The sequence below is a fragment of the Podarcis filfolensis genome, assembly GCF_964270895.1.
Source record: "Podarcis filfolensis genome assembly, chromosome: 6".
Taxonomy (NCBI): Eukaryota; Metazoa; Chordata; class Lepidosauria; order Squamata; family Lacertidae; genus Podarcis; species Podarcis filfolensis.
This window is the reverse complement of record NC_139609.1, coordinates 60774450-60788095: the sequence shown is the minus strand read 5'-3', so window position 1 is coordinate 60788095 and position 13646 is coordinate 60774450. Positions and strand designations below refer to the sequence as shown.

The window sequence follows — 13646 nt, the reverse complement described above, 5'->3', positions numbered from 1 at the left end:
CCTGCCCCCTGTCTCCTAGAAAAAATACTTCTCTCTTGTCAGAATTCAATTTCAATCCATTAACCTCCAACCTCTCCCAGATACAGGACATTCATTGCCCTTACTGGTTCTGGTTTAAACAAGAGGTAGAGCTGAGTATCATTTGTATACTTATGAAGTATATTTACTAGTGCACTTGTGTGCCTCAATAAATGTAATCATCAGTACACTCTTTGAACATTAAAATTGTGCAGCCTCCAAAACACATACGCTTCCAAAACAGAGTGTGTCATAAACAAAGATTGAACAGTACACTGGTTCTCAATTAGCTACATATGGCGGACCCCCCGTTTTTCAAATGCCAAGTCACAGACTCCCTATTTTTGAAATTTTTTATACCTCTGTGGTAGTTTTTGTTACATGAATGGTGTCATGGACCCCCTGGGTAGGTTATGTGGACCCCAGGGGGTCCACAGACCATCAGTTGGGAATCACTGGCACGGTACATTTGTGGGATGGTATTCCTTTAAGAAGTTTCAATAGGTGGATGGATGTACAGGGCTGGAGTTAAGAGGAGGTCTTATGACACTTTCACTTTTGTAAAATCCAGTGTGTTGTGCCAGCTGTACTTAGGAAGCCCAGGGACAAACAACCATAAAGAGTGAAGTGACTCAAGGGTCAGATTTTTGACATAGTAGGAGGATAGAACAGAAGAGAAAAGGCGCTTTTTGCACCAGTGGTCTGCTCTGCACAACTAATCCAGAATGTGAGTAATGCTTCTTTACTATTCTCTAGAAGTGTAAAATTATATTGCTGCATTTGTAACAACAACAACGAATTTTAAAAATGAAAATGTTGATTCCCAGGCTCTGAGACATTAGCCTTCATATTTAGAGGGTCAATCTGTAGAGGTACCAAGGAAATTTAGGACTGCTCCAGAGATGCTTACTACAGTTACTTTGAACATTTTGTTCAGGAGTCATTCCAAATCATGCAATTTATCAATTTATGTGGAGGCTATTTTAATCACTAGGCAGCAGACACATTTTATATAAACACTTTGATGAGTCTGAACCATTTTTACCTGTGGTAAGTCCCCTTGATAGCCTGCTTATGAATTCAGGCTAGCTGTATATTCTTAAATGGGTACTAAAGAATGGAGGAGGCCTTGTTTGGTAGATAGAGATATTTATGGAAACCATATGGATCCATTTTTTGTTAATTATTTTGGCATTGTGTGTGTGTGAAGGGGCTGAAAACACCACTCAGAAGCTGCCACTGAGTGACACTTGAAGGGGGCTCTGCTGTTGCCCCAAAGTCTACCGCTTAGAACATCAGTTGGTGATTGTGGCAGGAAGGGAGCAGGCAATGCATGAGGCTGCATTATGCAGACATTGTTCCTAAAGAGTAGCTGGTAGAGCTACCAGGATGAGGCACAAGGCACAAAAGCACCTGCACATCAAACCAATCAGGTCTGTGCTGCTCGTAGGAGCTGCCCACTTACACAAAGTCCGTATGTACCATCTCACCCAACACAAGGCTGATGTGATGGGCTGTCTTAGGGTGAAAGCCCAGCTGAGCACTACAGTGCCTTTGGAATCCATCAGAAATTCCTTCCCCTGCTCAGTAGAAACCTCCAAATTCACCTCAAATTCTGCCATAGATGGAGTTCAACGACAGTCAAAGGATGTGTGAAATTCGCCTGAGGACTTGCACTAGTCATCAACATTATTTTTGCTACCCTTGAAATTTCTGAGATACTTTGCCAATTCAGGAATCTTCAAATTCACCTCAAAATGTTGCTCAAATTGAAATTCAGTAACAACTCTGGGTGAGATAAGCAACCAAAGGAGCATCTGGTTCTCCTCTTTGTTGTGAAGCAAGATCATCTCCATCTAATCTGAACATAAGTGTGTTGCAGAAAGGTGCTTGGCTGAAGGTGCACCATTCAGTAAAGGTAAAGGGTAAAGGGACCCCTGACCATTAGGTCCAGTCGTGACCGACTCTGGGGTTGCGGCGCTCATCTCGCTTTATTGGCCGAGGGAGCCGGCATACAGCTTCCGGGTCATGTGGCCAGCATGACTAAGCAGCTTCTGGCAAACCAGAGCAGCGCACGGAAACGCCGTTTAACTTCCCGCCGGAGCAGTACCTATTTATCTACTTGCTCTTTGACGTGCTTTCAAACTGCTGGGTTGGTGCACCATTCAGTAAGTCAAATCAAAACATAGATCAGGGCCACAGTCATAGAATCATAGAATCCAACCCCCGCAATGCAGGAATATTTTGCCCTACTTGGGGCTTGAACCCATGACCCTGGGATTAAGTGTCTCATGCTTTACTGACAGCCAATGTAACTTGGAGGGGGGGGGGAATCAACTGGACCCAAAACAAGTGAATCATTTAATCCCTTAGCATAAGGTAGACCTACCCACCAAGTCATCATAAAGGAGTTTTTGTTAGACACAATTTCCCCAACATGCTGTAGTAATGTATGGCAGGACTGATGTCCTGACAGAAGAAGGGGGAAACTTTCCTATCACTGGATTGCAATTGAGGTCCACAAATTTCATTCAGAGAGCTGCCCTGACAAGTTGAGTTTTAGTGCTTTGGGGACAATATCTGGAAGGTATAGTGTATTACTAACTTTGTTAACCTTTAAATAGACTAGGTCTGCTGCAGTTCTTTTTGCCCCCAAACCACATATTTATTTATTTATTTAAAAAGTGGGATACCAAATTAATCTGCCTCCAGATTTACCGTACTTTTTCAGAAGTTTGGAATGAGGGGTTGGAGGGTCCTTGTGGAAGGCAGGGTGTTACATCTCAGAGCAAGGAGAGAAGCTATGTTTTCCTGTGGAACCATTCCTAGTTTTCTCCTCTCTTCTAAAGTTTGAACTACTTCCTTTTACATCTTGTGGTGTGACAGCAGGCAATCAGTGTTTTAATGTTTGTGCTCCAGGTTTTTAAAAATGTAAGTTGAGTGGTTAATGTGCATAATAACCAGCCATTGTGCACATTCACCAGGCCGCAACTGCGTACATTCACCAGCCAGCTTAAATCATACCTAACATATATATCAAATTAGATATAAATAAATGAGACTATTATAAAGGAGCGTTCATAAGGTCTATCCCCCTTTATAAACCATATTTCATATTTCATTAATGTTTCTTTTTAAGGCCTAAGAAAGGTCTCGAAATAGAAGTGAAGTTAAGATGCAGGTGTGCAGTTCTCTGAATCATCTTTATTCCTTTTCTTGTGAAATTAACTTCACTTCTACCTTAAGAACTTTCAAGCACACTTCCAATTCTTCTAGATTAGTTCTTAAATCAGATAACTTGCCCATAAGTAGGTCATTGCAGCTGTATTATTAACTCAAGAACAAAGCCCACTGTATGATGGTCACTGTATTATTTTTTAAATAACTCTTAAGCAATTCTACGCTCACTTTTGACTCCTATCATGATTCAGAAGCAAAAACCATGACTGTATGCAAATGATGAGCAGAGGGCACCTTATGATTATTCTAAAAAGTGGTAATGAGTCTCGTTTGCGACTTGAGATTTTTAGTTCATTTTTGCAAAGCTTTATGACACTTGCATTCAATAAATGCAGTATACTTCCTGAATGGCGATAGCTCAGTTGTTAGAGCATGAGACTCTTAATCTCAAGATCATGGGATTCATTCCATGCCAACCTCCCCACCTCCTCAACCCTTCCCAGCTGCCTCCTGGTAAGTAGCAGTGATGCAAGCAAATGGAGCGGCAGCATTTACCTTAGCCCCTTTCAGACCTTTAATCTGTGTTTATTGGGCACACATGAGGAGGGGCAGAATATGAGCAGCAGCTCCTGCCCCAGGCATTTTTATTTGAAAGCTATTTTATTGGAAATTGTAGGTTCAGATCTGCATGGCAAGAAGGCCCTATGAGCTGTATGTGTATAAATTATATGCAGACATAACTGTTGAATGTGTAGAGTTCAGCAGTGAGGACAGCATACAGAAATTCCATTTCTCCCCTCCTAGAGCTACAATCCCTGAAAAGAAGGCTTGACTGTCAAACCACTCTGTGAAGTATAGCTCTGGAAGGGGAATAGGGGTCTTCTAACAGCACTCAGCACACTTAAGAAGCTACAGCTCCCAGAATTCTTTTGTGGAAGCAGTGACTGTTTTAAAGTGGTATATTGTGGTACATTGCCTAACATTGGTTTTCCAATCTCAAGACTGGCTGTGGGCCACTTCATTCCCCACAATGCTCAAATTCTGAAGAAAAAGAAGGGAGGGTTAGGGAAATGGCAAGTTTTCTCATCCCAGCTCCACCCTCCAATTTTAACTTTCTAACAACAGTAACTGAGGGGGAGGGGAGGGAGGGAGGGAGGGAGGAAGAGGTGGTAATACAGAATAGTGCACCCAGCAAACCAGCATTTGAACAGTTAGTCTCTTACCAGCACATGTGCATATTAAAAAGGCTCACAATGGTATGGGCCCACCTCATTCTTTTAAACACTTTGTATGCATCAGAATTTTGCAGAATAACCATTTCATAATATGATTAAAGCTACTGTTATCAAATGAAGATTTAACAGTTATAGCTCAATGTGCTAGTTATATATATACAGTGAAGCACGTTCAGGTGTACATGTAATTGGCATTTGGTTATATGTTAACAATATCTTTCACATTACTTCAACTTGACACTATTAATCTTATATGTATATACAGAGGTAGATAATAGTGCAGATAGGAGGTAGAAAACTGGGTGACTTTGCAGAAGTACTGAAACTGGAAATGTGTGCTTGTGGATAACATGTGAAGAACATGTGAACAGGAAGTTATGCATTCCCCAAGCATGCAGAGGAGATGCGTGAGTTTCCCTTTCACAAGGGAGAAGTGTGGAGAGTTTAAGCATATTCAGTAATGCTTGCTGCTTGCATAATTCACGAAGCTTCCCATAAACTTAGAATTGTAATTTTGATTCCTGTTCAGCTTGTACAATGTACCTAAACAACTTTGAAAAGGATAGTTAACTGTATTGCTTCACTCCTATGAAATTCAGGTTTTCTCTGTATTTTCCCTTGATCAAACACATTATCAGAATAACTCATCTGGGGTAGAATGGATATCCTTAACAGCCAGGACAATTTTGACAGAGATCAAATGAACTGTAGTTTCATAAGGGATGGTACATGGATTTTAAATCATAGGAACGTATTGGGTTTGTGCTTGATGAACTCTTGAGATATTTAGTTTGATTGTAAGATTGGCAATGGAACCATAATTAATTGATGAATTAATCTTCAAATTTGTGGCATAACTTATGTGCCGTATTTACTCAATTCTAATGCTTACTTTTTTTTGGCCAAACTACGTGGCGAAAATTAAGGTGCACATTAGATTGAATGGTACATTTCACCAGCAAATACTTTTTTTGGTTTCAAGGTTCTGAAAATTGAGGTGTGCATTAGATTCGATGGTGCATTAGACTCGAGTAAATACTGTAGTTGTTTCATTTTTTAAAGAAAAGGTGTCTAAAAAAATATGATTCTGTTTTTAGAAGGCTTTATGATCAGCCCAGATTCTCAGGGTCACGACTGTAAATGAGAAGTACTTTGTAACGTTCTACTTTATTAGTCTGTGATACTTTCAGTAATGAATTAGCAATGGCCTTTGGTCCACCTTTGTTCTAAAGCGTATCTTACAGGGGTTTAATTTTGCAACAGCCAAGCCTTTTGAAATCATCCATTTTCACAGTCAGTTTCAATAACAGAAATCAGGGCCATTTTCCAAGCAATTCCCCATTGTGAGGTCATATTGTTCAGAGTGAAAGTGGTTGCCCGGTCAAAACAATTATTTTCTCCTATGCTTTTGTGAATTGTGGTTTGAGGGTGTCTCTTGCTAGTTCACGGCTTCTTTTTTTATAGTCAAGACTTTTTGTGGTTTTTTTGTGACTTTGTATTTTTTAAAAATTTCTATACTGCTTTATATTTTTAATAAAAAACTCAAAGCGGTTTACAGCATATTAAATCAATAACTCAATAAAATAATAGCCAGATGATATTTGTATTTCATTTCCCCCTAAACTGCCTGGTGAATATTAACTAATTGTGTGCCGGGAAATAAGAGATTATAGAAACTGCTTAGCTCCGACTGTGAATGGTTAGGGTATAGTGGAGGCAATGATTAAGAACTGCCATGGAAAGGCTGATGGAAGCCCTTCCATGCGGTGGCCATAATGGGTGAATCACCATATAATACAAGTCTGGGTTTAGTGCTGGATTTTGATCTTTGCAGCTGGGTTTCAATAATCAACAAGCTGTTATAGTTCTGTTATCAGGTTGATTATGATTATTATTATTTTGCAACCCACAGTGGAAAAGACAGGAAATAGCCATAAGGTGGTTGTGGTAAAGAATGTTACCTTATCTCTTTCCTGGCTTCTAGTACAAACATATATATTGTTACAAAAGTTGAGTGTTTCCCCCTTTCCCCGCTGAGCAGTGGCAAGAGCCTATGGGGTTCCCAGGGTCTGTGGTCATTTGGAGAATTGAGACACCACGGAGACTGTCATAGCTTTGAGAAAAATGATTTATTCACCTATTTACACCTTCAGTCTGCATGGAGAGAGTCCAGATCTTACAGCATGGTCCTTTCAAGAGGGGCTTGTCCAAGGCATCTCTCCCAGCCAGCTCTGCAGTCAGCCTGCTAAAGATGGATCCTTCTTCCTCCTTCCTCCTCCCAGCAACCCTTGCTCAAAACTTCTCTTTTCCTGTCACCTCAAACACACAGTTACCCAGGCAACCTTCCATACCCCGTCTGCTTGCATCTCAGGGAATGGGGGGAAGGATAGTTCTCTTGCATGCCAATGACCCTCTGTTGTTCCTTAATGGCCCTAGCTTAGCCAGGTTGCCCAGGAATCCCTCTGCAGCTTATATTTCTCCCTTCACATCCGAAATAATCAAAATCCTAGCATTTAATAATTTCTAGGGTTTAAGGGGTCCCTCTGTCTATAATATACATACATATCTGAAGGAGCATCTCCACCGCCATTGGTCAGCCCTGAGGTCCTCTTCTGGGGGTCTTCTGCTGGTTCCCTCACTGCAAGAAATGAAGGGCCTTCTTGGTTGTGGCGGCCTCCCTGTGGAACATCCTCCTTTCAGATATCAAGGAAATAAACAACTGACTTTTAAAAGACATCTGAAGGCAGCCCTGTATCAGGAAGTTTTTAATGTTTGATGTTTTAGTCTGTTTCAATGTGAGCTGCCCAGAGTGGCTGGGGAAACCCAGCCAGATGGGCAGGGTATGTATGTATGTATGTATAAATAATATATATAGAGAGAGACATATATACACATGACACATCGGAAGTGTGAATACGACTGCAACCTTTGTCACCACAGCAAACATGGAGATTGCATTCCCTAGATGTGGCTTTAGCAGAGCTACATACCAGGAGAAGGACAGTTTACATAGAGTCTTAGAATCAAACATAAGTCTGAGAATCTAATCCAGGAGCCTTACTAGGTCTTTAAACAATTTAGGACACAGGCCCATAAGTGATTTTCTCAAAACATTGCATATGTGAATGTAAATTATGAGAGGCAAATTTTGGCTGACTTTCAACGTGCAAATTATAAAAGTTACACACCCACCTACACACCAATGTTCCTGAGACTGTGGCTTGGGTGTGTTCCTGGATTCTTGGGAATTTCAGGTAGAAGCAGCAGTCAGGAATGCATTCTACCAGCCATGGCCCTATCTAGAGCAATCAGACCTTACCACAGTTATCCAAGCATTAGTGAATCTCAGACTCCTCAGCTATACAGCTGCAAAGAAAACATTTTGAATGTGTTGTAAAGTGCAGTATACAGTTGTGTCACTAGATAACTCCAGGTTATCTTAGGGACTGGCTGCCCCTGTATCAACTGGTCCCTGCCTTAAGACGTACTTCACAGACCCTGTTGAGATCACAGAATTGTAGACTTGGAAGGGGCCTTGATCCAGCCCCCTGCAAAGCAGGAATATGCAGCTGGCCTGTACGGGGATCAAACCTGCAACTTTGGTGTTATCAGACCATGTTCTAACCAACTGAGCTGTCCACCTGCAAATACAATCATATTAGCTGTTTAAATGATGAGAAAGGGATGTGTTTTTTTAAAAAAAATATTTGAACTAATCTTTTAAACTTCGATGATATTTTACTGAACTTACGTTGCATCTGTTTCATCCCTTTTGCACAAGCTGCCTGAAGAGGGCTTTTCTCTACAAGGCAGCACAGAAACCTTTTCAATAAAACACACATACTACCAGGAAGTGGCAGTCAGCTGTTTCGATTACAGAGTCCCTGGCAAAGGGAACGGGGGGGGGGGGAATCAACTTCAATCTTGCCCAAGGCAAACAAAGCATAAAAGGACATATTGTGACTGATCATAACCACTCTTATGGGCATTAAACAAGAAAGTTCTAGAATGTTTGTCCCAGGAATGATGCTATTTCTTTGACCCACACGCTAGATTTCCACAGCAAATGAGGAGGGCAAGACTAGACTCTATTCTTCATATATAGTTGGGACTGATAAGATCAGGGGTCTGCAAGGTTTACCTTGCCTGGGCTGGTTCACTCCTGAGGAGATTGCTCCGTGGGCCGGATTGCATCTGCGCAGATGCGATTTCTGGCATCTGCATCTGCGCAGACACTATTCCCGGTGTCTGAGCAGACGTGATTTCCCGTGCCGCGGAAGCAAGTCCTTGCTCTGTGCTGCGCCGGTTTAGCGCAGCGCGTGGGGACTCGCCAAGCAGGAGGCTCATTTCGGGGGTGTCTCATGGGCCAGTTAAATGACCCCTGTGGGCTGCTTGTGGCCCATGGGCTGCAGGTTGCCGACCCCTGGATAAGATGATACTATCTTCTATCATAAAGCACACATTGTGGTGTGGGATTACTCTAAGACAGAGCTTTCCAAACTGTGTGTCGTGGCATGTTAGTGTGTCAGCTGCAGTGTGTAGGTGTGTTGTGCAAACACTCCCTGCACTTCTCCCGGGGCTGGAAAGGGGTTAGTTTAAGCTCCAGTTTGCTGGTCAAACTGAATTTCTGTGTCGCGAAATGGTGCATATCTAAAAAGTGTGTCACCAACATTAAAAGTCTGGAAAGCTCTGTTCTAAGATCTCCAGCAAATCATAGTTCACAGCACCTTCATAGAAATAGATAGATTAGATAGTATAGAATACAAAATTTTATATAAAATGAATAATTGTTGATACATTTAATATGACTTAGACTCCCCCTTTGAAGGAAATGAGTCACTAATGAAGTGACAGTAATAAGTGTTTTAAAAATACTCTAAACCACTATGCAGTCAATCTGTGAGAGAAGAGAAATGCAAATATAGCTGTCTGTCTGTTCAGGATAAAGCTTGTACCACAACTTCCCGCTTCCTGATATGCACCAGTGATTTAAATCTGCTAGTCAAATTTTGTTTGTACTGGCAGCCTCATTTTTTCCTGCTGCCAGAAATGATGATGGATCTTGTGTTACTTTGATTTATATGTTTCTTTTGATGTTTGAAGTCCTGTCACAATAAACCATTCTTTGCAATCCCAAATCCTAGAAATTTAAAGCAGAATTACAAAATGCACCATATTCTGCTATTTTTATTCCTACACGCAGTGCTTTTCTTTCTGGGGGTACGCATACCCCTAAACATTTTGTAAATCTACGTTTGGCCTCATTGAGGCTCAGTATTTCAATATGAGTAGGAAAACGAGAGTACCCCTAAACTTTTTTTTAAAGAAAAAAGCACTGCCTACATGTGTGTGAGAATTCTCGCATTTACTGGTAAACCTCAAGGCCAAGCAAATGACTTTTACTAAATTTCATTGCCTTTTCAGTTTACCATGGTATGCTGGACAGCAGTCTGCATAAGCATTGTGACACAAACATTTCTGTACATTAAAGAAAACAACTTCATTTCCCTTCAGTAAATAACCCAATTTTATTCACATTTCGGTGATTTAGACTGTGTTTTGCTTGTCCTTCTGTACTGATTGTCTGGGCTAGTGTGACAGTGCAGAAAATTCTGAACAGTACAGCTACTCAAAGAACCAAGTCACCAATGACTGCAGTTCAATTTTTGTGAGGAAAAGGAACATTGTTGGTTTGATCAGGATTTAAAACCTGACATAACCTCTAGGTTGGGGCCAGCATCAGGGGTTGGCAATGTCTGGCACCCGCCAATGCCTACATTAGGGCCCTCACTGCCGATTCCCAGAGCTCCCTGGTCTTGCTCTTCCTTTTCCTCTTTGTTGCCTGTCCTCTCACATGTCCTCTCCAACCATGCAGACAGCAAGAAGGTTAAGAAGAATGAGCAACAGCCTCTACTTGCCTCTGCTTCTGGTGCTGAATGGGAGGATGAGCAAAAGGGCAGTGGTGACAGTGACAAGGAGGCAGGCCCACTCAGATATGAGGTGCCATTGAAGCATCTTGCACAAGCCCACACACGCCCCAATCTGGAGCCAACACTCATGATGGAAACCGGAAACCAAGGGAATGGTAGGTGTGGGAGGATGAGGCTTGAGGACAAGGGCAGAGGGGAGAGGACCTTGAGGCAAGATGGACTAATGAGAATGGTGTATCTGAAGAAATCCCTCTGTAGCAATGAGGGCCAAGATGTAATTGGATATAGCATCATAGAACCATAAAATTGTAGAGTCGGAAGTGCCCCCTAGTCCAACTCCCTGCAATGTGGGAATCTCAATCCAATGAGGGACAATGAGGGAATCCCCAATCCAATTAGAAACCATACCAGACCCTGCTTACCTTTGGATATTATGCAGGAAACAGAGAATGATATGTTCAAGTACGAGGGCTTTTGTGAGAAAACCTATTTAATCAACTGAGAAAATATTTCAAGCTTCCAGAGAACGAGAGGACCTTGGTTTAAAATATTCTAAAGCCAAGGCCATCTTGTTGGTTTTATACCAGCCTCTAGCTGGGAAGTGTTATAGAAGACAGAGACTCAGAATCTGAAAGGGCATTTTTTTCATTGTCCAGGAGTTAATAAATAGCCTAAGACAAGTAGCCATTGAGCAACACCACAGCAAGAGGAAGAAAGAACAACAAGGCATCTTTTATGCAAAGGAGGAAATAAAATATTTTCACTGCTGGGAATTACCCCTTATAACAAAGTCCATCACCTGATGCCCAGAGAATACATTCTTCAGGCTATTTGCACACTGCTTACTTGGCATTCGCTATAGTCTCTGCCTGCATGAGTGCTGCAAAACACCCCTTCCTGGTTGGTAAGATGACTTGGCTGCCATGACTACACGCGTGCCCCTGCACAATTGCACTCACACAAACACAACCTATGCCTCTTCCCATGCGATTGCTTTCAAGCCTTGAGGAAATACAGTAGATCAGAGTGAAGCTTCAGGCTGCCTCAGGCCATGCCTCAAATTCAGTGTGAAACACTTGCTGTGCAATCCTCTACATGTCTGCTCTCAGGGAAAGGAGGGGCAAGCAGAAATTAGTGGGTTTTCTTGGTTTGTTAAAAGCCTTATGGTGGAAGAGGAAAAAGCAAAGATTTTGGATGTACATTCCATGATGGGAGACTTTGCAGGAGGGTTAGTACCTTACAAGAACTAACTTACTTGCAAACTGAACATGAAGTTGAACTGGAATTGGGGTCAAGACTTGGAATGAAGTCATATGTTCAGGTACAGGTTCCAAGATAAACAGCTGATACCCATACCCTTAGCCTTCTGAGCCTTTGGTGTTGCCACTGATTTTGCTCCTGAATGCATATATTGTGCAGCAGTAGAAGAGCTGTGTGAACCCATCCACCCACCCAAGGCCATTATGGGTGCCAAGGTACGAAGGTGCCAAGGACTCACATGGGCCCCAGTAGCTATGGAGGAATTATAGAGGTGGGAGGGATCTTGCAGAACAGCTAGTCCAAACCATTGCTTGATGCAGAACATTCAGAGCTACATGAAGACTGCAGGCATACTCTCCCAATGGCATACTCTCCCGATGGCAGTGTTACATTTGCCAGGATGGGGGGGGAGTGCAGGTTGGGGGAACTCTGAATTGGTGGCAGCTTCCTGACTGTGGGAAGCTGCTGCCATCAACCCAGAACTTTCCCGACTTTGTGGCCACCTCACCCCATCCTTATTTCAGAGAGAAGCAACACCACCGCTGCTGAAATTTAGCCCCCTAAAATGCTGGTGATGATCCCATGAATGGCTGTCCATTCTGTGCTTGATAAGCTCTAGCGCGGAATAGCCAGCCAGCTCTGTAGGTAATAGATTCCATTGTCAAACACCTCTTACCATCAATAAGATTCTCCTCATGTTCAACCAAAATCTACCTCCCCCTAACTGAAGATCATTAGCTGTCACCTTGCCCCTGGGGCAAAGGAGAAAATTCAAGGCAAACGCTGCCCTCTAACCTTTGTGTTTCTGACTAAAGGAGAAGAGGTGTAAAGGTCAGATCAGCTGTAAACTTAGAATGTAAACTCTCGGGATTTTAAGGAGTGGTTTTTGGCAGCTCTTGAGTTGCCTAACATGTAGCCTTCTTTCTTCTTAAGTCAGCACGTAACAGGGCAGCAAGGAGAGTGCCAGAAACACTATTTAGGGAAGCGAGAGGTAGGTGGCAAAGACCAGTCTTTGGGAGAGTACTGTGTTTGTAAATGTATGTATCACCCTATTAAAATTGGATGTGGGTGGAAGAAATCGTCACCCTTTTGGTCTGATCCCTGAAAGGAAGAGACAGCAAATGCCTACTGGAGGGATTGTTCCCGAATTGGGGTCTAATTTAGCATTGATTCAGATTTCTAGCAATCAAAAGTTGGAACCTTTTGAAAAAGGGAACTGGGTCCCACGTTTTGGTTCAGTCCGTTGCCAAACTTTATCGTATCTACTTGATTGACCAGTTTCTATTTAGACTGCCTTGGCTGCGTGTTCCTATGTTGTTCAGCCCTTTTTATTTCTGAATAAATATTTGCAGGAAATTTAAGACAATGTGATGGGCAAGAAGATAGAGACAGGACAGAATGCTTCTCTGCAAGCTGCCTTGGTTGTAAGCTCTACTAAATGTAGGCATTAGAAATATTGAACAAACACGCTGTGTTAGAAAAACTCTGCAGGAATATTGTGAGTGAATGAGGGCTAAGAGAGCGGTACTGGTTAAACGCTGCCACACACACACACACACACCAATTTCCACCATCACAATCCTCTGCTCGAGTGCAACAGGATAGAACGGCAGGGGGTATAAGGAAGCAAACATAGAAGGTGACTCAAGATGGAACATACAACGTAATTCTGAGCAGAAATCTCTATCAACAGATGACAGAGCTGCTAAGTTTGGAGGCTCCAAAAACTTCAACATCATGAGAATTTGAATGTTGTCTTCTCAGTTTCCAGTCTTTACACCATCTGCATCAGGAGTGGTGATGGGCAGGATTATGGCCAATAATCTGAAGCTGAATTTGGGGAAGGGTCGTAGCACAGTAATAGAACATTTGCCTTGTTTGCAGAAGGTCCCAGGTTCAATCTTCAGCATCTCCAGGTTGGGCTGGGAGGACTATTTACCATATCTCTGGAGAGCTGCTGCCAGGCAATGTAGACAATACATGAATCCATGGTCTGACTCAATGTAAGGCAGCTCCTTATGTT

General features: G+C 42.3%; 1 protein-coding gene across 2 annotated transcripts in view; it reads left to right on the top strand.

Annotated features, from left to right (window-relative positions):
• The first annotated feature begins 539 nt into the window (after positions 1 to 539).
• Positions 540 to 13646, top strand: part of PIGR (polymeric immunoglobulin receptor) — a 25705-nt gene continuing 12598 nt past the window's right edge. Inside the window, exon 1 of one of the 2 annotated variants that reach the window (XM_083617120.1) lies at positions 540 to 745. The gene's annotated coding sequence lies outside the window, so the exon portion shown is untranslated. Of the gene's footprint in view, positions 746 to 12536; positions 12615 to 13646 lie in introns of those variants that run through there. The other variant, XM_083617121.1, reaches the window with a different exon arrangement.